This window comes from Nipponia nippon, unplaced genomic scaffold (assembly GCF_047370975.1).
Source record: "Nipponia nippon isolate SJK-2023a ecotype South Korea unplaced genomic scaffold, ASM4737097v1 scaffold_2, whole genome shotgun sequence".
NCBI lineage: Eukaryota > Metazoa > Chordata > Aves > Pelecaniformes > Threskiornithidae > Nipponia > Nipponia nippon.
The window spans coordinates 116959597-116984262 of record NW_028262336.1 but is presented as its reverse complement, the minus strand read 5'-3'; the positions used below and the strand labels follow the sequence as shown (position 1 = coordinate 116984262).

Below are 24666 nucleotides of genomic sequence, written 5' to 3'. Positions count from 1 at the left end.
TCTTTTGCCTTTTAGACGAGGGAAGTTGGGATCTAAAGGACTGGTTTGGGAAAATGTCTATTTCTAAGAGCTCAAAAGGGTAGTTGCTTTGCTAGAAGAAAACCAAGTCTGCAACATTTAAGGACAGCCGTGCCTCAGAGTGCAGAGATTGGTGGTTGCTGCTTCATCCCTTTTTACTGTAAAGTGTTCCTGGAAGTCTTTGGACAAGCCATGGATAGTTCCTAGTGTTCGAGAGCTTTGTAGAGTATCTTCAGCCTCACTGTCTTCCTGCTTCCTTTTCATCCTCCTGGAATTTGTCTCAGATCCCAAACTGTGAGAAGAGTAAGTTTTTGTCTGTACAGGTGAAATTTGCCTAACCTATGGTTGCATGTACACTGTATTCATCTATGTTTTTCCAGGCTAGACTCACATTATGGAGTCTGTGGAGAGAAATGGGAGCTTTTCAGATATTGTCAACCTTAAATAGATGCTTGAATAGTAATCTACTGACAGTGTGTGCATATGTTTCTCTTTGGGAAGTGTGTGAATTTTTACCTTCTAGATCGTTAATTTGGGTGAATATTCAATTTTTGTGGAAGATGCTAATTCATTCCATTTATTTTAGTTTATAGAATAATTTTTGCTTATGGTTTTTGTCTCTTCTGCAGAAAAATATGGTTTGTGATTACCATACATAGTATAAAATGAATTGTCATTTTTAAAATATGTAATACTATTTTGTTGAGTCTTTTGCCTGTTAGCCTTGGAAATTATTGCAGAAGAGAGAGGATGTAGACAGCAGCGGTGCATGGTTTTCTGCTGTGTTTTAGCTATTGAATTCATGGAGTAACTGTGCTACAGAAAATTTTAACTGATGAATGGTTTTCAGAACCAGCTTTCTGCCCCAAATCTGAGTCAGCTTTGTGTCCCAGCTACTGTCAACGTAAAAATCGGGAGGTGACTCAAGTGGAGTTCAGCGATACCTAGAAAAATGGTTTTGTATTCGTATTGCATATTTGTAGAGTGTCTCTTGTACCATTTAATAAAATGTCCAGTCTTCCCTGTTGTGTTGGTACAAGTGTTTGTGTGACTGTGTACTGAGCATAATTGGAGAAGTGATCCAGCTGGAAAAATAATGCCTTTGGCCCTGACTTTCTATCAGCTCCTTCCCCTCATTTCAGTGCACGCAAGGAAAATGATGGCTGTCTGGGCCAGAATTACTATCAAGAAGACAGTAATTTCTTTGATATAATTGCTATCAAAAAGATATTTGAACTATGCCTTCACTTGCCTACAGATGTTATCTGTGACCACTATAACTGATAAATGAAATCAAGAAGTGATAGCCATATTCCTCTCATGCAGGCTTCCTAGAGAGCAGATCTGCAACGTGATCCTTTGACGTATTCTTGTTGAGGGAGAATTCGCAATGCAGCTTTCCCCTTTGCTGTGTCTTGGGCTAGAAGGAATCCTGTTTGCTGTCTTTCCCTGCACCACTCAAGTACAAAAATATATGTGTCCAGTGAATGTTTCTTAGCACTTGTGCTCAATTAAAAAAAAACCAAAAAACAACCAAAAAAAACCCCTGAGTAATAAAAGTGACAACTCACGTTCTGTTATTAATGTGGTTTAACTTCTAGTATCTGTATGTATGCATGGACATTTCTGAACTTTCCCCAGATGAAAACCACACACTAGGCCAGACAATTTGGAGATAAAATTATGGATGCTGTTAGCACAGAGCATTAGCTGGCTCTTCCAAATGACGCTGCGTCAGCTTCCATAACTTTCTCAAGTAATAACGTCTAGCTATGCATATGAAGCTCTTAGTAATACTTTTCAGTTTTACACTTGGTACGTTCCTAACTTGTTTAAAGTATAGTTCTAATTTCTCTAATAATTTTTATTCTTTGAAATCATTTGTTCCATTATTCTTGTGGAAGTGAAGAAGAAACCAAAGTCATCCTGTGACATTTGATTATGATAATATTTAAAAGATCAAACCGATCTCACTAGACAGTAGTTGCAACTAATCCCTCTCACATCCATGTTACTGCCCACCTGTTGACATCGGGGATTGAAAATATAGATCCCTGTTTTCTTTAGCTTTGCAGAAAGTAGTTCTGGAATCATTTTGCTATGACAGACTGATGTCATTAATACAAAATTTGCTCAGTTTGATGATGATGATGAAGTCAACAGAGAACCTCCTGTTCATGATTTGCACTGTGTTTCTTAGCAGCTTTCTCTTTTCTTTTTTCTTTCCTTTGAAAATGTGAATTGTTTCCTATTGATATGAATGTCCACAGTGAAGAACCATAGCATATGCACAGCCTTTTGCACCCTGTCCTGCTCAGCTTTGTCCTAGATAATTCCATTGCCTCGTGAGCCTACCAGTTGAGGAAGAAAGCAATCTGACTATTTTTAGAGACAGTCCTTGCTATTTTCCAAAATAGTTGTCATAGAGTTGAATCGTGACATAGTTATGTTCTTGTAGTAAACATTTTTTGTCAGAGGTTTGGAAGTGTAGATCTGTCACGTTGATCTCTGCTGGTTTGTGTTGGCTGGCATCAAATTGGGAGCACTTGTCTTGTCTTGATGGGGCCGAGACTGTGAGTAGGACCTGGGATGATTGAGGCTTTGATAATTAGTATCCTTATAGTATTTGCTCTTCAGTTTCTGCAGAGAATGGAAACGAAGAAAAACCATTTATTTTTAAAATACAATGTGTGGTGCAGCAGTACTGCACCGTAGATTACTGTAATTGATTCAGTTAACTATTATAGTTTCTCCTGCTCTCTATATTCAGGGTGCTTGTATTTGCATTTACCTCCCTGTGGATATCTGACTTTGAAGGTGCTAGGATGATTGCTCCTTATTACAATATAAAATGATCACAGGGAGTCTTTAATCTTTGGCCTATGAAGCATTTTATTACAAGATTTAACAGCTTGCTGTACACAGTCCCATGATTTTTACAGTGTCCTGGTGAGCTGGCTGGGTGCCTTAGTAGCATTCTTTGCAGTTCTTAATTGACTAATCAGCAGTGACTGCAGTAAGAATAGGAAGTGAGTATTGAAAACCAGTCAGTAAAACAGTAACTCATGGCCAAGTTTCTGAAAATTTCTGGTTTACTTTGCAGTATTTTTCGTTAGGAGAGAACATTCACAAAATAATATTGCTTGCCGTTCCCAGTTTTGAAGAGTATCATCAAGAGACAGACAGATGAAATCCTTCCTTCAGTAAAGGTAGAAAATGAAGGGTTAGTTGGAAAGCCACTTGCTACTTTTCATTTTATAAATCTAATTTTTTCTCAATTTCATCTACTCATTTCATATTCCCTGTGATTCAATGGATGTGATCTTGCATTCCCAGACAGCAACTTCCCAAAGTGTTTTGGAGAGGCATTCACTGAGTAGCGTGGCTGGAATGAGTTTATTTTAATGACCTTTTAGTCTTCACAGAAATGCAGGTAGTTGCTATTTCAGCTTGTAGACGCTTTGGCTTTCAACACAGTCACTAACCAAGTGTCTTCTCAGATGACTGTTGACAGAGAAAAGAGAAAGATGTTTGCACTTCTAAATGAGTGTTTTAAAGGAACCTGAATTTTGATGGATCAGCCAACCTTATAGCCTTAAAGTTTTATGCATTTATTTTGTGACTGCAGAGGGAGGGAATGGAGTTACTCGTAGCAGAGGGTCCGTGCTGTGCCCAATACTAGCCTGTAATAATGTCAGAAATAATAATGTCAGAACGTGCTGTTATCTGACAATCTACCACTTAATTTTTTTAATGGATTCCGAATTTATCTGCACTTCTCCCGGTAGTATGAAAAAAAGTACTTCATTCCTACAAACAATATATTTTCAAATTTTTTCTTCATTTAGTCTGATCTCCAGAATAGTTTGAAACCCCTATATGTCTTGTTCTTATTCAGTGTCCTGGGAAATGTGATTTAAAATGAGTAACAACACAAGCACTTTATGTACCACAGGGTATGTAGAAACAAAGATGCCTTTATTTAAAACAAACAAACACCAACAAAAAAAACCCCACCTTTTCACAAGAAAGCAAGTAAATTATGTTTTTTAAAGTCAAGGCAGCTTTCTCCATTGGGGAACCTGTGTAATCTGCATGGACCCATAGCTGTGCTACACAAAGATGTTTTATTTGAAGTGTTTTCATTAGGATGTTGTCTTAGGGTTTGCAGAACACTTAGATTGCTTTTTTTATTCTGTTCAGATGTCTGTAGAAGCTTAACTTATTGTTACTTTGACAAACTTTCTTAAATGCCTCTCCCTGAGCAAGTGCTTTTACTTTGAACTGGGACTGAAACAGATTAACAGTTTTGTCTGTCTGGTTTTTTGGCAGCAGTGCCAGTTTATTATGTACCCATTTCAGAAAACTGACCTGGCTAAAAGCAAAACAAAACAAACAAAATTTTTTACTGGTTATTTTTCAACCATGTTGCCACAGGCTGTTTTAGCATCACAACAACAGAGGGCAAAGGAAGACAAAGACAGCATGAAGAAGCAATGCCAGTTCAGCAAATTCTGCTTAAGCTAGCATGATAATAAATGCCTGCAAATCTAGCTGTCGGTGCAGTTTGTTGCAGCCCTGCTGTTACGTTTAGTTGTGGTCAAGGGAAGAGGATATTTTTCTGGTGGTTAAAGGAAATTATCGCAGAAACCTGGAAGCCATGTCACATGGTCCTGCAGAAAGTTTCGAATGATGGGGCCACAGAGTCTGGTAGCCTTAAAGATTAAAATATTGTGAGAGCTGATTCTTTGGATACCTGTCCTTCAGTAAAAGGCTACCTTTAAAGAAAGCATGCTAGACCTTTCTCTCCCCCTAAGCTGGCTCTTACGCTATGTTGGTATCTTTTTACAAGCTAAATGAGAGCTTTCTAAATTGATTTATGTTGTTAGTCATATTTGCATGAGAGCAGAAAAAAGACTAAGAAACCTGTATCTGCTATGACTAATGGCCCTTTTGCTCTAAGTGTCGTCATGACATGTCTCATCCCACGTCCTGCATCCCTTTCTTAATTTTGTGTGCTCTTCCCAACATTCTCATTTTGAACTTTCACCACTGACAATTGGCAGAACCTTCCAAATTAGAATTCCTCACCATTTGAGGTTTAAATAACCTCTGAACAGTTTACAGTAAAGCTTTGTATGTATGTGGCTATACAATTGCATTTCACAGTATGAAAACAATTTAAATTTTTCTATAACTTCATATTTTATATTTTCCTATTATTTATTGTTATGCCTGTTTTTTAAAGGAACATCATGACTTTTTCCTGTGATTGAAAGGAAGGAGCCTGAACAGCTACATTGCACCTTTCTAATTTATGCTTTAAATTTCTGTTGGGATACTGGAGCGCTGTACACCCAGAGAGTTAATGCTGTCAATAGCATGGACATATTGAAAGATTTTCTATGGATGCTGCCCCTATAAAAGTTCATTTATCTCTGAATAGTTCAAATCTATGGCTAACCTAACTTTCTTCAGAAAATATCTTAAATGTTCATACACATGCTTTTGTTTCCTGAAAAGATGCATACTTCCAATCTTGGAGTTAACAGTTCCTGGGCATAGTACCATTACAAACAGCTCGGCTGACTTTGGCTTTATGCCTGGACATGTTCATTCATGAAAGAGTTGTTAAAACAAAATACAACTTCCAATTACATTTGTGTCTTAGAATAGCTAGTTTCCTCAGCACCAGGTTTTTGGTTTTTTGTTTTGTTTTGGTTTGTTTTTTAACAATGCTTGGGGGGGGGGGGGGTGTCCATCTTGTTGGTGCTTGAGAGATAATGAATAGTGGATTGTTTGGATACTGCCCTGGGTCTTGTATCAAGAACCAGACCCAGCACAGAAGCAAAGCATTTAACTATCAGACTGCCTTTCTCAGTGTTTTATTTCACAGCAGCTGTGCAATATAATGCAAAGTGATTCCTAATAGTAATAGATAGTAGAGGTTAGCAGCTATTAACGCCACCTTTGCAGTTACTGGAATTGACCCATGGAGACGTGCAGTGTCTGTGAAGATGAAAATTCATTTTCATACTGGAAGGTAGCACAGATTGGTCACAAACAGTGACTGCAGGGCCAGCTGCACTACCAGCACAGCCCTACCTGGCTGCTTAATCAATTCTCAGCCTTCCGAAGAGCAGCAGGCAGGTATTGCGTGACTGCTAATAAACTGGCGCATACATAGTTGCATAGTCCCAACAGCCACCACTTAGCCACTGATAAAGCATTTTTACCTCACACAGAAGTGATCACATGGGCTGCTAAAGAAGTAAGTAGCTAGATCAGTAGTTAAGACCACTTCCAGTCTGAACTGTTCACCTTGCCTGTCAAGCTATCACTCTTCAATTTGAAACAGGGCTCAATGAATGGGAGTTGCAAAATAAATAAGGCGGCAAAGGGGAAAAACGAAGAGGTTGTTGATGAGTTCATAGGCCCACGTACCTTCACTTTGTGCTCAGTTACGTATGAGCCTTTCTTTGTCACGTTCTAAAGCTTGTTACCTCACCATGTTTGGGAATCAATCTTGTAACCAGCACAGATTTCATATAAAGCACTTTGGATATTTATTGAAACCATTTCTAAAGATAGAAGTCGATTCTAATGTCTGAGCTCTGGATTGTCTGTGGATTGGCATATGTTTAACAAATATATATTCAGGTGCACTCATTTTGTGTTTTAAGCAGTACTAGTAGTAACTTTCTGTGTGATCCTGGTGAGACTTCCATTAAGGGAGACCTGCTAGTGTGAAATGAATTTCATGGGCCTGCAATCAGATATTTGTTTCCAAAGTGCCTGTTTCCAAGGTGCCTGTTCCCAAAATGACAAACCAAGAATACTACTTGTTATGATAATGATTATCATGAAAAGGAACAGAGTTTCCAGATTATTTTTTTTAATAATTAAAGAGTACAGTTGTTATTGTCTTTAACATGCTAGAAAAAGTTACATTTGCAACCAAGCTGGTAGAAGAAATTTCAGTAAAGATTAGTCTAGCACAGTATCCTAAAAATGGCAAAAGCTGTTACGAGACCATCAGTCCTGGGAATATGGTGTCTCTTCAAAGCTGCGATAATGTAATTGCAATATCTACTGTAATTTGGAAAGTCCAATTTCTAAATCAGCTTATAAAACTGGTGGGGTTAGTAGCACCTAAAATATAATACTGTTTTCCTTACCATAATTATTAAATAGGTTTGCTGGGTCTACATATACTAGTAATGAAGTTTTGATAGTTGATAACATTTATATTCAAAGCACCGTCATGACAAATGGCTGTGCATTACATGCTGACAGGAATTTATACAAGCTATTAGTAGTATGTCAAAAGTATTTTTGTAAAGTTGTATGTAAGTAGTTCGTACATCTTTCACAAGCCTTTTCAGTGTTCTGATAAGCCAAACAAATCACAGTACCAGAAATATATTAATACTTTAATGTTGGTAGCAGTTTAAAAGCAAAAAACGTCTTTCCAAATTTTGACTCATAGATTCATAACAAGCCAAGATTTTTTTTATACATATATAAAAAAATGCAATGTATTTATTGTTCTAGGTTAAACACTACTGTAAACATTGACAGAGTTTGAATAGTTGTTCAAAAGATTGTAGATACCTAAGTATATGTATAGATAATATATGTGTAATTTTATCTGCTTCTGCGTTTGTGTATTTATCCTCATGCTATTATTAGGCATTTTCAGAACCTGTTGAGTGTAAAAGCAATGAGCTGATGAAACAGTGAGCTCAGGATCTGATACAGTTGTTTTCAGGTGGTTGTCTTTGCATTTTTTTCTGCACGAGTTCCTGAAAAGAGGGAATTTTAACTTTTCTGTTTATACGTTACTAGCAGAACTTTTGTTTCTTTGTGTGGGAAGTGTGTATGCTGCTTACATCATCTAGCTAAGAAGAAGCAATCATCTGACAGGAAGAAATTGGGAGAGAATTTAGGCTGAATGTCAGGAAAACTTCATCAGGATGAGCTACATTGTGGAATACTTTGCCAAGGAAAATAGAAGTGTCTAAGGCACAAACTGAGACTGAGCCAAGTGTTGGAAAATGTAATGTCGAAACAGAGTAAGTATTTTGTATCACTCAGTGACCAGGCATCCTTCTTAGCCTGAACCATGGTTAATCAGGTTGTCGTTAAGTATTGTTTAATAACTTACTTCAAAGATGCCGTCATGTTAATGGGCTAAGAATACCATGTATTTCTCAAGAAGACTTCCACTCTCTCTTCTTCAAGGTAGGGATTACGGGGAAAAAGGGAAACAGTTGGTCAACCCCTAATGAATATCTGCTTTTCCAGTTGAATTTAAGAGAAACTTCATTAGCCGTGACATTTTCCCAAGACCATTTTGTGTGAGGCTCTAATCAGATTGATTGTAGTATTTAGGAACCTGAATTTCTATGGAGAGTTCTGTAGCTGGCCAGTTTTTGTTTCTTTCTTTCTTTAAAGAAAATAAATGAAAGGAACCACTAAGTAAAATATAACTATTTCTGGCAATTTGGAAAATTTAAAATAAAATCCTAGCTCTAGTAAACATTTCTGCCAACATATTTTTATCCCTCGCTGTTAAACTTTCATTTAGGGTTTTTTGTTTGTTTGTTTTAGTTAAAATTTTGGGGTGTTTATTCTTATTTTGGACTCAGAAGAAGTTGCTGATAACATTTGGGCACTCAAGCTCTTGATCTCTTTTAGAAGTCTGTCGCTGAAGAACAGCTTGTCTGTCTGCCTTTAATGTCTCCAGCTTCTGTCTAGGAAGAAGGCAACCGCACTATGTCTTTCTCTTTTTTTGAGAAAAGCATATTTAAAGTCAGTTTCAGGAATTCTGACAAATAAAGCTTTTTAAAATAAATGCTGTGGTGAGTCTGACAGCTCAACATCCCTTAAGGGATAATGTGTGCTAATTAAAAAACACTGTTTTTACTTTTCATAGTAAGTCAGAAAGTTCTTACTTTGATTAGTTAAGTGTTTATTTATTCTTTTATTGATTTCCAACTTTCCCTTTACATCGTAACGGACCTCACAAGGAGGCCTCTTCGGGGTGCATTCACTCCACTCTGGAGAAATTTTGTTGACATCTGCACAGTGAGGGAAACAGGCCTGGCCGCAAAATTTGCAGATCAGGATTTGGAAAAGCAAAGAGACAAAGTAATAAACATACGGAACTGATTTGGGGTGACTTTTAAGTAGGTCTAACAGCCAGAGTGAAAGTATCTGGGAAGGTTTAAAATAGGGACTTTGTAAAGTAAATCTTGTTGTTTATTTGCGAAGATTTATCTTAATCAGATAATTTCTGTAACTGTTAATGCGTTGAATTTAAAAAAAAAAGTAAAAAGAAAAAAGCCACAAAAACTCTCCACCAAAACAGAGATTCCTTCAATTCTTAAACTGAAGAATCCCCCCAGTACAAGAAGGTTTGGTTTTGTTGTGTTTACTTTGTCTTCATGGGAAAAAAATACTTGTGATAAATGTTTAAGAAGTGAAAGACACTTGTAACATTGTAAAATATGTACGTTTATCGAAGTACTCAATAGAATAATTTACCATGAATAATGTCGTGAAGCATAGGTATACTTGAATTCTGGATCTATTTTTTCTTAATTAGTTCTGTGCTCCAATTATGCTGTTTCCTGTGTTTATGTAGCCGTTTCCCCCGTGATAATATGTAATGTAAACATTCAAGCTGAGGATTTTTTTTCATTTGTTTGGAAAGCCATACAGGGAGGAAAAACCAGAAAAGTTTTCTTCTGCTGGCTATCTGAAATGACATTCTTGAGTTCTCTTTTGCTTTCATTATGATTTGAACTCTCAGCATAGTCAAGAGACATACACTGTTTGCATTGATGGTAGTGATAAAAAGATAAATACCCAAACTTGTAAGTACACAACTGAACTGTTTTTCCTTCATTGTGGTTGTGCTTGCGATTACTTTATCTTTTACAGTTTTTGCTGAGTTACAATCCATGGAGTAAGCCATAAAAAGAAATGGCGTCTCTTACCGGATGATTAGCTAGTACCATGACCATATCCATTGCTGATTTATGTCTGTCTTCTAAACATTTTCAGGGGTTTGCTAAAGAAAAAAGAGAAAAAAGCAAACTGGGGTTTTTTTGTTTGGGTTTTGTGTTGGTTTTTTTCTTTAACACCAGGTAGTTCTTTTTCTTCAGGTGATATAAATAGTACTTACATAGTGTAGATGGAATACACGGAGCAAAGGATTTCTCTAGTTAAAAGTGTCCAAAGTGCTGTGCTCAAGTTGTCTTCTGTCATTCAACGCTGGATACAGGGTAGCTACTTTTGAACAACACAATTTGTTGACAGAAACTGGTAATTTTGGTGATAAACAGAACACCAGTAGGAGGAAAATGGTGTAGCTCTTTTAGTTATGAAACCTACCGGCTTCAGTCATCTTTGTAATTCTTCACAGATGAGAAGTTAAATGTATTCTTTAACACTTTATAAAATGGTCCCATCTATGTAGAAGAAAATTCTGCTGACACAACTGAGCAGCAAGACCTAAGAGATGGGAGAGACTGGGGGGGGGCAGAAGGGAGATATAGAGTTTCCAGCTCATGTTATAAGTGACAGTAGTGACAAAAATGCCACTGAGCTCTTGCCCACTGAAGGAAAAACAGGAATATAGGACACAGGCAAATCAGAAGGTCTTTGAAGCACGTCCTTGTGCAGTGAAGGAGTAGGTGGCATGCGTGGTCTTTGTTATGTGAAATGATTTTTAAGGAAAAAAAAATCACTAGCATATCCTGAAGAGATGAATGAAAGCACAGAAGATACAAAAATGGAGCCCCAGATGTGTGCAACAAACTTGTCCCAGTATATTATCCTCTAGTGGGCTTTTACAAGCAATTGCAAGGCATAAGTCAGTTGGGTTTTTCCCCTTTCTTTTTTAACTTATTGGCCATTAGCTTCTGTTAATCTCTTTAAAACTCCTGTAGGGTTTAGGTGTGCATATTTTTCACATAAATGAAAAATACTGGGGGCAGGGAAAACTTCAACATACAGTGCTTTCTGCATTTGAATTTACTTTACAATGATCAATGCATGTGGTGTTCCGGTATTCAGAAGCAACAGGGTTCTTTGCAGTGTCCGCTCACTGCTCCTGCTCTTTCGGTGAAGTCGCTGGGTGTAAGCATGCCTGGCGCTGCAGAGTCCTTTGCTGCCTGTTCAGGAAAATGCGTTTGGTAATGGTTAACTTTCTGTTATAGTAAGTCAGTCTATTTAAAACCCCAAATCAAGGAATTAAGTGAAGGAGAACCAGTTCATGCCCTTTGATTTCTGAGCACACTGAAGATGAGACACTCCAATGCTTCGTAAGACTTTTATTATCAGTACCTAGAAGAGGAATTTTCTTAAAGATGTTCATGTGAGACTTTTCTAGTGGATCAACACATCTTAGGAGTCTGACCATGAATGTATTTTACCTTCGTGTTGGCCAAGAACTGTTTTCAAGTGGTCTCTTCCTTCTGTGAATTACATGTAACAGTATCGGAGTCCCTCCTCCCCATTAATCAGAGACAGATTTAAATATCTTGCCCTTCAGATTCCTGACGTTAACTCTTTGTAGATGAGCTGAAGGAGAGATGGTGAGTCCCTCTCTAGGCACTCCCCAGGCACATTTGGTGTTTTCATAATGAATTCACGTGTCCTAGGTTCAGTATTATTGTTTAATGTGGGGAATCTTGAGTTCTGCTTTTTGCCTTTAGTGCACAACAGTAGCTATGTTAGTTAGAAGAAGGGTAGTCCACGCTGTATGAGCTCTCTAGCGGTTAAAGATTACTGACTCATGGAGACAGGTTTGTAGATTGTCCTGTTTGTTTAAAACTCAGTTCTTAGAACTGCGCTATAATGAAAACTTCCTAAAATGGATCTAGGTGCCCTATTTTATATGTACAGCTGTGGCCTGAGAACCTGAATTAAAGATGGCTTAATAAAGGTAGTGTTACAGGAACTTAGTTTACAGTTCTGTTGATCCATAAGTTGCTTGAAGTAGATATGACATGCTTCGTTTTCAGCATATTTTACGCTGTCACTAAGGTAGTAGTCCTCTGAATACCAGCAGGGAGATTTCTGAGCAACCCTGAATAACTCTTAGATACTTTCCTGCCTGTAACCACTACACTCAAGAATCACCAACACCTTAGATTTTTCTCTGAAGGTAACAGGGAGCGAGTAAAAAGGGTTTGAGAGCTAATACTCATTGCATAATTCTATCAGCCTTTGCATGACATCTCCCAGAGCACATTACAGAGCCTAGGTAGGAGTTGAGAAGGTCTGAATAGCTACTGGGAGCTCCACAATTGTAGAGAAGGCTGGTATCCTAAGCTTTCATATCAGTGCATGGATACTACAAGTTGATTCTTCTGTTCCTGTTTAAGAACCCGGGATGAGCAGCTGACACAGTAGGACCGGCAGGCTGGGACTAGCTTGCGCAGACACTGTTAGTAATTCAGCAAAGTGCTTTTCCTTGCATGTACTTCAGCAATGCAAAGTTCAAGCAGCACTTCCACCCTCCAGACTTTTATTGCTAATGAGGGCCCTTTATTCAAATCCGTTTCTTGGCAAGGCATACTGTGAGAGGAATGAAGTCAATTTTGTTAAAAGTTACTGTGGGAGGGCAGTAACAGCATTGTTAAAACCCATGTCTGCGCAATTCCCTTGATACTGTTCTTTGCATCCTAATTTCCCCATGAAGCCTAATTAACAACATGCCAGTGTTTACATCTTTATTCAGTACTTGTAATACTTGGGATAGTGTTTGACATTTGGAATAAAGACTTGACACATGAGAAGAGCTGTGCTATTTTTTTTTTTTTATTTTATTCAGGCTACCAAGGGGGAAGGGGCAAAATAAATGAAGATGTAGGGAAGAAGTTAAATTTTAAAATTAATTGTGTTCATATGATATTAATTTTGGAATTTTTTCCCCTACCACTTCAACTACATTATAAAGCACAACTTCTCTGAATTTATTTGGGCCCCTTTTGTACACAGATGTTTCTTCTGGGGAGTATCTAGTGTTTCAACAAACACAGGACTCCTTTGCCAGTTTGTGTGCTGTGAGTGGGAGAAGAAGCTATGTGCTCACTCTGCAAACACTTTCAAGTCTAAGATCTGATTTCCTTCAGTTTAACACATGTAACTAGGGTGTGTGTATTAATAGTTATAAAACTAGCTATGCCCTTTAATAATTCAACTGGATTTTTTTTGTCTTGACACCAACATCTGGCATTCAGTTTCTTGAGACCATTATGTCTTACTAGCACAATCTCATTTTTTTTCTTAGAATTCTTATCAGCTGCTGTTTTTCATTTCTCCATTTCCTTGTTTATCTTGTAAAATGTATTGTGTTGTCTTTCTTGAAGGCTATATTCATTTCTATTTGTAGATGGTAATAGCTAAAAGTATATATTTTGGTATGTAATCTCTTGTTTTAAAAGATGGTTTAAGTGTAAATTTTTGGTATAATAATTGTATAAAGGAGTATGTATATTTTAAAAGTCTGTAGTAAGATCTTAAAGACATTTTTAAATGTTAGCATCACATAGTTTTCCTATTGTAATCTGAGTTTATAAAATATTATTAAATATGGTGGTACCAGGAAAAGGTACGGATTGACCTTATTTGGGTGAAAAATTTGGGGTATTTAGCCTGTCTCTTCATTCACTTACGTGAAAAGAAAACTAAATCTAGCAGTCTTTTGAGATTTGCAGTAAAATAAAGAATTATGAGAAAATAAGAAAATATCTGACTTCATTATACGTATATGCATTTATACATATACATGTGCATATGTATGGAACATGACTGTTTTCAGTAATCCATTTTCTTAAGGCTTTGTTTTGTGCATCTTGAAGATGTAAAATAGAATTAACATAAAGATGTTTGTAGCAATTCCACTTCAGCAGTTCACAATGCTTGAAAGGCATGTAATATTCCTCCGAGAACAAATCTGTTTTCTGTACGCAGATGGCATTGTATTATATGTTGTAAATAATTTTTAAGGCTGTCCATAAAATGTTTCAGACATCTCATTGCCAGTAGGTGTTATCAGAAGCAGTTTTTTCACTGGGTATGTGGCAGGTTTGTAGCCTCTGACTTTACTGCTCGTTGGAGTGATTGATAACATATATCTGCTGCACTTTCTCAACTCAGCAGGACAGTTTGCGCATCAGCTATTAAAATGTCTTTAACAGTAAATTTGATTTGTCAAACCAGACCATTTAGTAGAAGGTCATTATAATAAACATAATTTCTATTCCACATACAAACAGTGGAAATTGAGTAGGTTCTTCTTGGTGCTGTTTAAAGTTGTGCTTCAAGTATTAGTGATCTGACAGTGCCCAAGAATCTTGTGTTTCTGACCAAAACAGATTAGCATACAAACATTAAAACTTAACTACTGTAAAATAACAACAATTCTGGGAGTTTAAATATAATGATATTTTCTCTTTAAATATTTATAAGGCAACAAAGACATTTTAAGCTTACTGCAAATTCTCAAATGTGGAATTTAAAACAGATGGAATGAATATTTAGCTTTTCCCTCCGGAGACATCACAGGCAATGAATGCATTGAGCGAACAAGATAGTTAAAGGGAAATAACATTAAAAAGAAGTATTAAATGAACGTGTAGATAATATACTTATCTAGATATGCCAAACACCATTTTTCCATCTTTAAAAACTTTTAATATATGGAAATTTTGTGGCTAACTTTATTCTCTTTTGCCTGCAATGATAAGTTCAGCCAGAAATAATCTGCGTTATTATGCAAAACAAGAACTGTTGAGATGCATGTGAAACTTGCTGACGTAGCTTCATGGTACAATTATTCTCACCTAAGAGCCTTTTTTTCATTCCCTGTGTGTCTTGTCATTCACTGAGCAATGTCTAAAATCAAAGTTCAGTCTTTCAGTGATTAAGTATTGTCTGTTATGGTTGCGGTTCATGAAGAGTTGAACAACTCATTAAGAAAAATAATCATAAGATGCTTGAAGTCATATGACCTGTTACTTCCTGTATAGTTCTGTTCAGTATTTGTTTGGTTGGGAACTTGTCCTGTACTTCTGTAAGACCTTGCCATTAGGTAACATAATGATGTTCAGATGTTTCTGGAGCAGCGTTAAGTGAATAAGGTCAGATGGTGGGAGCTTCTGATTTCTGAAGATCTGTTTTTTTCTGTTGGTTTCCGTACTCAGTTCAGTGAGCTCCCTGGATGAGCCCCGTCTCTGTCAGGCACCAGCTAGCTGCCATCTTCCAGAGTCAGCTGGTGAATCTGGTGTCTTAATGCTCATTAATGACAGAAAGCCTAGATCAGACGAGCAGTTTTGAGTGTACCTGTTTCAGCACTGCACGCATATATCAGTTGGTGATAACTGTAATAACTGTGCTAGAAGTTAATTAAAGGAAATCAAGACGTATAAAAATATTTTTCATTTTGTGCCTAAGAATAAGCCATATTCTGCATTACCTAATATAATAAATTTTAACTTGTGTGTTCCCTATTAAGCCCCACTTTAGAGTTAAAATGTATTTGACTATTTTTTTTCTTTTAAATTCTGAAGCAAGTAATTTGTTACACTGTTTCATTGGTTGTAGTACTTTGGTAATTTATTCTTCATCATTTTGGGATTATGACTCCATTTGTAGTTCAGCTGTTAACTTGACAGTAACCTTTAGTGAATCCTGTAATGTCTATAATGTTTATGCTGTTTCTGTTGAATCTAGCTGCTTTCTGCTGAATGAGAAGCAACTTTTCTGCCCTGTCCCAGATTTCTTTGGGTTATCACATAAAACTTTAAATGGACTTGCAATATGCCTGAGTTAGAACAGACTTCAGGCCCGGTGGCCCAGACATTCATTTGCTTTCTTCTGGAAATGTCTAAATAATGTTGTATTTAGGCTTTACACATCTACTCAGAATTATCTTTGTGGAAGCAGAATAGCAAACTCAAGTTTGATTGCAGAGAACCTGGCAATTTCATCATGTGATGAATCTTGTCTGAAAGGTGTCCGAATGGATTCCAGGAATCGTGTGCTTATTTCTCCCCATTGATTGGGAAGGGAAGCCTATGTGGCTGTATCAAGTGCAGAGAATGTGGATCTCTAATGTTGAGTGACTGAGTTAGTTGCCTGGTAAGTTCTTGAGACTCTTCGTACTGGTATCATTACTGAGATGGTAATGTCCTCTGTCAGATCTTGCTGTTGGCTGTGCATGGGCTGATTCATCAGGAAACACTTAAAGTTCCCAGATTTTGTGGGGGAGCTGTTATTTGAACTCATAAATACTTTTTTTTCTTTCTTTATTCTCTTAATGCTAGTCCTTAGAGTTCATATTTCTTTGTTGTTACTTGGCCCCAAAGAAAGTTAACCAGTGTTAGTACAGAGTGGTCTCAAAGGTCCAGGGTTTCAGGATCATTCACAAGGCTTGCCTTCTGGGAAGAAGAAAGGAGCTTCTACTCCACAGTCGTTGCACACATGGAGGATACTGGTGCCTCCTGTCTTTCCAAGAGAATCAAGTTACTGTTTTTATGGAGGGTTGTACTTGACCTTGGGATCTTTGAGTGCTGAAGTACCATAAATATTGGAGTTTGCCATAGAGATGGAGATACCACAAAAAAGGTAAGATGCTTGAGAGTGGTTGGGCTGTATTTGGTAGGTACTTGGTGTGTTGTACCCTCATTTGAGAAAGCAGAGGTCACCTTCACCTCGTTCAGGAGCATGTAGAAACAGCTCAGAAAGCATATGCCTCAACTTTGAGGCTGTTGGGTGTAAAATGAATGAAATGTGGTTTATATAAACACTTTATTAATGATTCATGTACTGATGTAATGAAAATATTTTAAACTTAGTTCTTCTTTATTACATGCTGTACTTAATAGGGTAGTGGATAGTTTAAAAATAGAAAAAAAGAAGATAGTATGATGGAGTATTTCTAAAAAGACATGTACTCACTCATTCCTGCCAATGAGCTCACAAAATGTGTTCGTTGCAAATTGTCACATTTTCTTCCCTGCCTGATACTTGGGACGAACAAAGGAAACTACCAAATGGGGGAGAGATCCTGAGAGGACCTCCTGGTATTTGATACTCTCCCCAGCTTATGAGACAGGTCGCATCTGGTTAGTGGCCACAAAGATAGCCACAGTACTCTCTGCAAGGTTTGCTTATTTTTATACTATGCTTAGCAATCTTCTTAGCATGAGTGGGACTGTTTGTTCTTTGATTTTATTTATTTATTTTCTTTATTTTCTTTATTTTTTATTTCTTCTTCCCCTTCAAGTGTAGTCCTGGGACTAATCCTTGACTTGGCTTCCCTCAGCGAGGTCCTTAGCTTTACTTTGTTCCATTAGCACACAAAATGGTACAAGTACAGTCCTGGTGCTCATCACACTTTCAAGAATGATGAAATGTTTCTTTTCCTTCTCAACTTGGGAATGTCATTTTTTCCTGTTAGTACTAGTCTCAGTTACAGTTGGTGTGATACTCTCTACCTAATTTGCCCTGTAGCTTACCTGTACTGGAGACTGGTGGAGGAGAAAGCAGAGTTAAAATTAACACCACGTTGTAGTCTATTAATTTTGTGAAGGGAAGAGGAGAATAGTGGTTTTCACAAAAAGAAGTGAAAAAAACCTATGAAAATGTGTGGTGTTTCTTTGTATTAAAGAGCAGTATCATTACCTTGATGTGTGTGAAAGATGCGTTGTCTTGCAATATGCACAATAATATAAATTTCTGCAATAGCTTGCTTGAACTGAAGGGTTTAACAGAACTGAACATCTGATTTAAAAAAATAGCTTTTAAATCTTTATTTTCGCTTCTCCTTCAGTGTTTGGTTCAACAGCACGCGCCTCTTGGAATTTTCTTTTTTGTCTCTTTCCTTTTAAATTCCTGCAGTGTCACCATGGTTAAGCATCAAGTCACAGGAAGGGCAGCAGGTCAGATTGAATGCTCGGCTAATTGCTGTGGGATTTGAATATATTGGGGAAATAAACTGCAAAGTTGGAGGTCTCCTGCTTGCATGGAATTCACAGGGTCCTGAAGGAGGAAAGCTGCGTGGGTGGAGGGGAAGAACGAAGGGTGGCTGAGAGCAGGAGTGGCGAGCCAGTGCCTGCAGCAAAGGAGTCCTGCATGGGTGGAGTTAGGGCAAAACTGACTATGGAAGTGGAGAGCTCTGATGTTGTTAGGATCACTCTCTCCTGCAGTCCCAACCTTCAGTTTTTCTGTGCCAGAAAGATTTGAGCTTTGCAGGAGAATCTGGATTTGGTCAGGATATGGGATTGTCAAAATTCCATCAAAAGTATCCTAAACTGTCTCAGGTCTTAAGGTCTCACCAACGATCTGCTTTTCAAGATGAAATTTAGTTCTCCATAAATGAGGTTGTGTGCTTTCTAGTAGCGCTTGCCTCTGTCTCAGCATCTCTCAAAAAACTGGGTATGCCACCGGTTTCTTTTCAGATGAACCTTAAAGGATATCACTTCCCAGATGAAGGGAAAGTTCAGGATCTCCTCCTGGTTCATACAGAAGTGGATACAGCATCTGTACTTGTCTCTAACTTTGTCAATTTTTCATTGCCTGGAAATAGAAAGAGGCATTGATGGGAGCAGAACGGGAGTTGATATCCAAGCATTAAAGTACTATGGCGTCATTAGAGGACACAGAGATAAAAAGACAGACCATTCTTTCTGTAGGACATTTGTCTCTGAAATATGGATGCTTCCAACAAACTCCCTATCTTACTTCATCTCTCCAAAAATCTGTATTTCTGAAAGTGAAAAAAGCCAGGACAGAATCTGATGGCAAATACTTGGAAAGATAAAGCTTTCAAATCTAGTTTATCCACTCACCCATAATTAGATGTTCTGAGGGAAAAATGTATCAGGAAGCCTTTATTTACCAGGTAATTGCAAAGTCAAGGTACACAAAAACTGAAATTATGATTGCAATGTGAAGTTTAAAATATCATGTATATGTACCTGTGCTACTTTTGGCTGGGATAGAGTCAATTTTCTTCACAGTAGCTAGTATGGGGCTACGTTTTGGATTTGTGATTAAAACAGTGTTGATAACAGAGGGATGTTTTCATTACTGCTGAGCAGTGCTCACACAGAGTCCAGGCCTTTTCTGCTTCTCACCCCACCAGCGAGGAGGCTGGGGGTGCACCAGAAGTTGGGAGGGGACACAGCTGGGACAGCTGACCCCAACTGGCCAAAGGGCTATTCCATGCCATATGATGTCATGCTCAGCATATAAAGCTGGGGGAAGAAGAAGGAGGGGGGGGACATTTGAAGTGATGGCGTTTGTCTTCCCAAGTAACCGTTACGCGTGATGGAGCCCTGCTTCCTTGGAGATGGCTGAACACCTGCCTCCCGATGGGAAGTAGTGAATGAATTCCTTGTTTTGCTTACTTGCATGCATGGCTTTTGCTTTACCTATTGAACTGTCTTTATCTCAACCGACGAGTTTTCTTGCTTTTACCCTTCCAATTCTCTCCCCCATCCCACTGAGGGCGAGAGAGCAAGTGCTGGCTTAGTTGCTGGCTGGGTTTAAACCACAACAATACCATTTTTTTTTTCCCCTCTGTATATATACACCTCATATCAATGTATGCTTTTTAGAATAAAGATGTTTAAGTTTAAAAAGTTGATGGTAGAATCTGAGGCAGGAATATTCACAAAGACCAACTTTATCCAGGGGTGTCTGATTTTTCCTCTGCTTGCTCTGTAATCAGTAGAAAAGAAAAACTCCTTGAGGAGACCTAACATCTGAAGTTAGGTTCCTCCTCTATATTGTTCTTCAGAGGAGTGTTTCTTCCTCTAATGTTTCATGTTTCGTAAGGAGACTGGCCTTTCTGTGCTAAAGGCAGCCTTTGTGCATATCCTCCTGTGTCATTTTTTGACTATTTCAAGAAAGTCTTTTCAGGTGTGACACTATAGTAATTTATTTTTAAACATAAGCGATGCGATATAGAAAATTAAAAAATAACATTCACTTGAAAAAACTTAGAGAAAAATAATTTATTCGGCCATATATAACTACTCCCAGTCTTGATTGGCATGTGATTTGTAAGCATCCCCTTGTGGCAATGTATTAAGACCACATGATACAGCACTAGGTTTTTGCTAAGAAGCTGAATATTGCATTACACACTGTATGTGGAAGTGTCCAACCTGTGTTATTACTAGTCTGTAGTTAAAACTTTGTAATCTTCTGAACCTGCTTTAACATCATCTGAATTTCAGCTCTGCTTGAAATAACTGGCATTGGTAGGGATATTTTTAGAAAATTGACACAAGCTTGGATATTGTTTGATGTCATCTCTTTTTGTAAATGTGAGAGGGATTAAGATAAACTTCAAATATATTAATTTTTTTGTTTTCTAAGTATGTGATTTGTCTGTGCAGAGTTTTCCGTACAAAGCTGTAAAAATATTTGCCCTACTAAGGTCACATAGTTACAGGCACTGAAATTCATGTTATTAACTTTACGTAATATTTATACTTTTTAACTTTTAAAATAGAAACTGAGGACTTAAATACATGACTATTGTTTTATCCTGACATGTTTGTATTCTTTGTAGCATGTAAACCTGATACATAACTAAGTTAAATGCCTGGTTGTCTGTATTTGGTCTCTGCTCTTGTATTTGAAGTTGAATTGATTAGGAGCTGTTGATAACAGGCCACAGACTGAAAGCAGTGTTTTTTCTGACAGATCAGATGTTAGGAATTGTTAGGAATTGGGGGAAGGATTTCAAATTAAATTATTTCTTTTTGTCTAGCAGAGAAATATGTTTCTACATTAGAAATGCATTACTATGAATATATTAGCTATGAGATTTGTTGCCTACTTTGAATGAATTTAATTAGTATTTTCTAGAAGTCTTATACCAACATGAAGCAAATTAGTGTTTGTCAGCATTCAGAATTCGTGAATCATTCAGTACTTCAGGGAAATGAGTTTTAGTTCCCATATGCAAGTGTGATAATTCTGTGTTGCAGTGAAAAATACTCATAGCAGATTTGGAGCAAAAAATGTCTTTCCCAGATACAATATATAAAACAAAAGTTTTTCGTAGTTACAGCATTTTACTGTAATTCAGATGAGCTCGATTTAATTCCCAATTCTGCCACTGCAAAAGTGCCTCACTTGATATTGTTGCTGTCTTCTGTCAGCTGGGAATCCTGTTAACTTAATTCTCTCTGTGGCCTACCCAGTCCTTAGCCCCACAAATAAAAATATAAAGCTCAAAAAGTATTAACTGTTCTTGTTACTGCAGTTCAACATTGTAGATTGCCAGGTGAAGCTCAAAGCTTGTACAATGCTTCAGGGCTTAAAATTTCTGTGTCTGTATTGTTAATATTTACTAACGAATAAGCAGCTGAATGAATGTTTTAGTTAAATTTCTGTTTATATCCACTGTTCCTACCTAAGTAAAAGAAGACGAAGAAGAATGATGCATGTGCAGTCTACATATCATACACTCTCCTAAATTCAGGGCTAGAAAACTAATTAGAAAACTCATTCAAAAAATTAACATTGACTTAAATTTAAGAAAATCTAGAAATTCAGTTATGCTTATAAAAATTTTATTCTTCCCTTTCAAACATAGTGTAATAATTATGATTCTCATAAGGATATGTTAGTTATGTTGATTCTTTTTCTTCATTCTACTGATGATTGAAACTTCTAGTAAAAAAGAAAAGTTTAAAAAATTACTAGTCAAAAATATCTCCAGATATAGATGTGGAGTTTCTCTGTGGTGTGTGAAAACCACAGTTTAATCTCATTATTGGTACATTAATTCAATTTCACAGCTAACTTCTGGAAGGAAGGAGGGTGGGTTGGAAAGGTGGAAGATCACGAATCAGAAAAGACAAATTAAGGTGCATCACCACATTGGCTCGAAGGCTGTCAGACCATATTGAAATGTTGCAGTTATGCAAACAGAGAATGACCTCATAAGTTGTCAAAGCTGGCTTAGAAAAGGTATTTACAATGTTTTAAAGGTTTCTTTATGAAGTACTTTTTACAAATTCTGTGTGATTTTGGTGGTACTTATTTTAATGGTGTTTTTATCAATAATGCTAAATAGAGAGAGTTATACATACCAAAGTTAAAAAGATGATTATGTTCTGTGGTTTAGAAAAATCTGTTTCTTTTTTACTAGGTCTAATATAGCTCTCTCAGTTGTCAAAGTAATATTTTCCTATTATGTCTGCCTAATACTTGTCTAGCATCCTAATTAAAAAAGACTGATGAACTGACACTAAGTTAAAACTGTGTGATTCTCCCCCCCCCCCCCCCCCCGCCCCGTTCTTTTTCTGGAGGAAGACTAGTGATTTTGCCAAACAAGAGAAATGATCACATTATTTGATTGCCTGCCACATATTAGCTATGCTGGGAGCTGGAACTGTGTAGCATTCAATAGCTATTGGATTAAGAAAGTACAAATTCTCTAAAGGTGTGACTAATCTGAATAAGTTTTTAAGGATAAGATCTGTATTTTAAACACAACATGGATTTCAGAAGTTGCTGTTTACAGAAACCATTACAGTCTTTGACATTGTTTGCCTGTTCCAAGCGTCTGTGATTTAAACCTAGCAGAATAACTGAGTAGGAGAGGGATTATTGTCTTGGCAGGAAGAAAGTTACTCTGTTAGGACCACACAGTGAAAATTTCAGATTATCTAAAGCAATCAGATTTCTATAGAAATGGTTGTGGAAGGATTAGATTCCTAATTTGGGGAGGAGGGAGGGGCTGTATGCCAACTTGTAACCCTTAACAAGGAAACTGTAATGTAAAGTAATTGGAGTGATAGGAATTGGCAATGAAAGGAAATTAATAAATGCATGCCTAAGGCAAAAATTCTTCTTTCTCTATAATTTTCAATTTCCAAAAGCTAGGCACAACCTGGTGGAAATCGGCAGGAGTCTTTTCACAGTGGAGCATTCTGCATCTTGTAATACCAGCTGTTGAAATGCATCTGCTGGGATTCTCTCTGGTACTTTGCTGGTGTGTACTCCCTCCCCAAAGCCAAAGCCCATTACTTGCCTAGCTCCTAATTTTGCTGGGAGGTAAATTGCCACATCAGGGCTCTTGTCAGTAGAAGCTTTCAGCCCGGGGATGACCTTGCAGCATGTTCTGTTGATGTAGCTCAGCAGATCTATTCAGAGGCACAGACCCTGTCTAGATGAAGTGCATGACATCTTTTAACTAGCCTTACGATACCCACTGTCCATTCCTCGTTGTGTATATAACTGTGGGAGTGAATAACATTATGCTTTAGTCTGGCAAAGCCTCTTACTTCCCAGATGACTCTTCTCAGTGCCATATGCTTCCTTTGAATATGTTCTTCCACAGCGTTTGAAGCAGGATATTTCGTTTGCTTTGCAGCAGTGTTGAGTGAGACTGGTAGTGGTTGTGTTTCAGTCATTTTACGGCTGTCAAGAGGGCAATATATGAAGTGAAGTCTCCTGGTGTGATGTGGAGGCTGCCTAAACACGATAGCGCTGAGCGAAGGGAAGAGCCATATTCAGCTCCACATGGAGTCAGTTTGACTGGCAATGACTAGGAACAGGATTAGCAGCGATTGCTGATATCAGTAGTAACTACTTCAATAATATGCATGTCTCTCTTAATTGAAGTGTGAGGTATTTAATATATTGTTGCTGTATATAGCAATGACTCTAAAAGGCAGAGAAAAAACTTACCTTTGTACATGAAAAAGAAAGAAAAGATTCATCCACGCTTCTGTACCAGTGACTTCAGCAAGCCTTCGTGATTTCTGTATGTGCCAAAAGCCATGTAAATGCTCTGTAAGCTATCAAAACTTCCAACTGCTGGTTCCAGATGTATGCACTGCAGTTCTGCCTGATTGTGGGCAAGTCATTTAACAGTTTTGTGCCCCTGTTAATTTCGATCTGCCTTGCTTAGTGATCCTTGGGATAGAGATTATTATCTTTTAAGTGCATGCACTTTGCCTTGTAGAAAGTGTTGAGTCTCAGATTGCTAGATGTTGCCTAAAAGTCTATATATTTGGGGGAAATGTCCACTTGGAGAATAACATAGCGTTGTAGTCTGTTCCAGTCAAACTGATGGAGTATGTTGAATGCAGTGAAAACACTCCTCCTCATCCTCAGTGCCTGATTTTTATCTTTAAATGTGGCCCATTTTGATCACTGCATCATTGAGCATGCCCGGTGTTGCCTTTGCTGCCTTGGACTTTTTTACATTAGGATGGCAGAGAGAGTCTTGACTTTTCCTGAAACTCTGCCCTTCTGAGAGATACATGGCGATTCTGTGGTCTTTCGAATTGTAATGTTAGGTTTGGGAGGAAAGAAAATGTGTTTGTGTTTCAATGGGTTTATTCTATATGTTTATTATTACAGCCTTTTGGGAATTTTTTGTGCTCAACTGACAATGTAACATCAATTATTGTTATGGAAGAGTCACAAGAGCTGTATTCATTCACATTTGGCTTAGGTATATGTTAGCTTTGCCCAGACCTCCAAACCTGCCAAAGCCCAAATGTGGAATGCAGTGAGTATGGTAGAGACTAGACTGGTGAGGAGAAAAAAAGCTATTCACGCAGAAAACCTAAAATTTTGCCTGTAGTTAGTATA

General features: G+C 37.6%; 1 protein-coding gene across 2 annotated transcripts in view; it reads left to right on the top strand.

Annotated features, from left to right (window-relative positions):
- Positions 1-24666, top strand: part of ARHGAP42 (Rho GTPase activating protein 42) — a 172739-nt gene that overhangs the window by 64336 nt on the left and 83737 nt on the right. The window lies entirely within an intron of this gene.